General features: G+C 36.5%; 1 protein-coding gene across 1 annotated transcript in view; it reads left to right on the top strand.

Annotated features, from left to right (window-relative positions):
- The first annotated feature begins 275 nt into the window (after positions 1-275).
- Positions 276-3,013, top strand: part of LOC126250952 (proton-coupled folate transporter-like) — an 83,370-nt gene continuing 80,632 nt past the window's right edge. Inside the window, exon 1 of the mRNA XM_049951600.1 lies at positions 276-291. The gene's annotated coding sequence lies outside the window, so the exon portion shown is untranslated. The remainder of the gene's footprint in view (positions 292-3,013) is intronic.

Raw genomic sequence — 3,013 nt, 5'->3', positions numbered from 1 at the left:
CCTAAGATGCACCTCCATGTCGTGACGTATGTTGTCGAAATCCAGCTCGGTTGTTTCAGGTCGCAACAATTATGTTTTGCGGTGAAATTTTTAAAACCGATTCCAAAAAGGCAGGAAACGATATAGTGATTAAATACTTATTGACAGGATGTACTCCGTCACGTGAAAACTTATCTCGGAGATCGCTGCTATCGGGATCCACTATCGCCGCGACATCCGGTTACCGCTGTATTTAAAGAACATCTGCAGCCGAAGAGACAAGTCTTGCACCGACGACTAGCCACGACACAGGTGAGATATTGTGCTGTGTGCCTCTGTCTGTACTGACGAGCGGTACTGCAGTGTAGTGTAATTTAAGTGTTGCAGTTAATATGTCGGAAATGTTAAATCGAGTACGTTCCCATCCTAAGCTTCGTCAGATATATATGCGCTCTTTTTGTGGGTACATTGCACGTAATATGGATGTGTAGTCAATCTAAAAACAGACGGATGGTGGAATGTGTCCACTGACTCCCAGTGTCTCACTGGAAAATATCTCATTACACCACTCGGATGTTCATTGAAGAAAACAGCTAATTGCGAAGAACTTCGAGTATTACCAACAAGCTCGGTAAAATACTCCCGTCACTCAGCAGTCATTCTCAGTCCCTATTCAAGATAATTTATTATAGTATTGATTGTGAGTGTTTTTCTTTCACCATCAATAATTACACATCACACCAGAGGCCACAGAATAGGTTTAGTGCTTAAAATTACGCATTAAACACACACTCTTGAGAGAGACTGGTTTCTGAAATTTCACTTGTATTTCATTTTCTCTATTGCCTGTCATTTCAATTTTTTTTGCATCTGCGCTATTCACATATAACTAAACAACTTTACGAAAATCTACTCAACTCTTTTCTCACGAATCAGTAACGTCTACTGAACTTGCTTCATAGATATCTCCCTCGTAATTGCAACATTGCTGAATCCTTTGTAGGCAATATCTATGAACGGAAAGCTGGACACCTGTTTCAATCGCAAATGATTGAACATAATCAATCAGTTACCATTCGTGCTCATTGTTATTCCAGTGCTCAAACAGTTGTCAACTCTCAGGTTATGAAGAAAGAAATTGTGTCTTGTAGAACCAATTATCATTTCATATTTCACTAGAGTTATTACTTACCTTCTCAAGTACAATAGAAATTTTCAGTAATAAGCGATATCTGTTTTTTATCAGTCTATCTTCAGGTCAGTTAATTTCTTCCACTATGCCAACATTACGTCTACCGATTGAGCATGACTGGCATGCTATGTCAAATACCATAACATTATTGACTTTATTTCAGAATAATTTCTGATGTTTTCATAAACGAAGGCGTCATTTACCAAACGGTAAGGTTAAACTAACATTTCGTTCATAATCATCACGAGGAAGCGTCAATAATGTAATCTCTACACTTTGCTAATCAGTTTCTGAAGACACTTCAGAGCCCATTGTTGATTCTCGTTTCATAACTCTCAATCGACCCTGTCATGTCACAGAGTTGCCGGGTCAATGAAATATATTAGAAACACTCGAAGTAGAACGAATTTTGGTAGGTGCGCTCTATCGTGATATCTATGATTAGCGTTTCGTCTAATATATGAGTCGCTTTGAAAGCATAAAAAATTGCGGATTTTGAGGTACCGATGTATTGCAAATTGATCCGTGACATTTAACCTTACTGGTGAACATACATAAGATATTAATATGAAAGAATCACCATGCCTTCAATGCTTGCGTCTGTGGGTCTGATTCTTTGTTTACGTGAAATTTTCCTCCATTCTGTGGACGGGCCTTAGTACGTTCCATCGTCGTTTTGGCTTGTACTGAAGCAAGATCTTTGGAATTCCATTTTCCTTCTTTCGCTCAAATGTTCTTACCATTTTAGTTCATTGATCTATTACTTATTCTGGAAATATTAAGTTCCTTCCATATGTCACCACTACTTCTTTGTAGAGTACCACATACTGTAAAAATCTTATCTCAGCAAATTCCCTCTTTTTTGGACGGAATATAACACATATTCCGACTGAATCTTTTCAAGAAGATATTCAGTCTATTACTAACAAGCTAAAATGTGTAAAACCATAATACTGTAAAAACTTTAAATAAAAACTGAGATTCGATGAGATCCGTATATCGCCAGTTAACAACACATATTATACTGAAGTAAACAGACTCAGAGAGGTTTAGATATTAGACTGTCTCATCTTGCAGCATGATAATCTAAACTTTACCTAAATCATACACTGCTGAATGTAAGTTGTCGTAGTGGTCCAAACGGTGGTTTATTATATTACTCAATAATGCTTCTAAAAACGTAGAAAAATTTTGTTGAAACTGACTTTGGCACTGAAGTCGAGAGATACTCGTATAAAAGGAAGATTTAGATATCTCCACAGAAACTTATAAACCTTCTTTAATCTGTTAGACTGATACAATGAATTTCAATTCCTTCTTAGAGAAAATATTTCGAGTATTATAATAATAGTAGGATAATAATAATAATAAACGTAATAGCAGTGTCAATCGAATTTCTCCACCAGAAAAATTTTACCAATTAGGAACGCTGCCGAGATTATAGTGGAAAAATTAGTGACGAAAATTATCAGGATAACGTAGCGTTAATGTTACCAATTGAAACGCTGAATGATTCAAGACGACTTTTTCCCTGTGTTGAACGCACCTTATCGTTTTTTAACTTTTAATCCCTGTTGAGTACTTTTTCCAAAAACACTTAAGATTTTCTTGTGTTACTAAGAAGAAAGTGATGCTTAATTTATATTTCAGTTTACGAAGTGATTATCTTTGTTCACATAGGACGAAATACAATTACCCTACCCACAGTTTGTTCACGCATGTGTTATAACGGAGCTGTATCCCGTAATCGTGGTTATCAGCGTGCCAGAAATCACTTTGTTGAAAGTCATGTTGCATTCATATTTTTTTTATTGCTTATCAGAGTACTGGATAACCGCCACG

Source organism: Schistocerca nitens, chromosome 1, assembly GCF_023898315.1.
Source record: "Schistocerca nitens isolate TAMUIC-IGC-003100 chromosome 1, iqSchNite1.1, whole genome shotgun sequence".
Taxonomy (NCBI): Eukaryota; Metazoa; Arthropoda; class Insecta; order Orthoptera; family Acrididae; genus Schistocerca; species Schistocerca nitens.
This window is presented reverse-complemented; position numbering and strand designations above follow the sequence as displayed.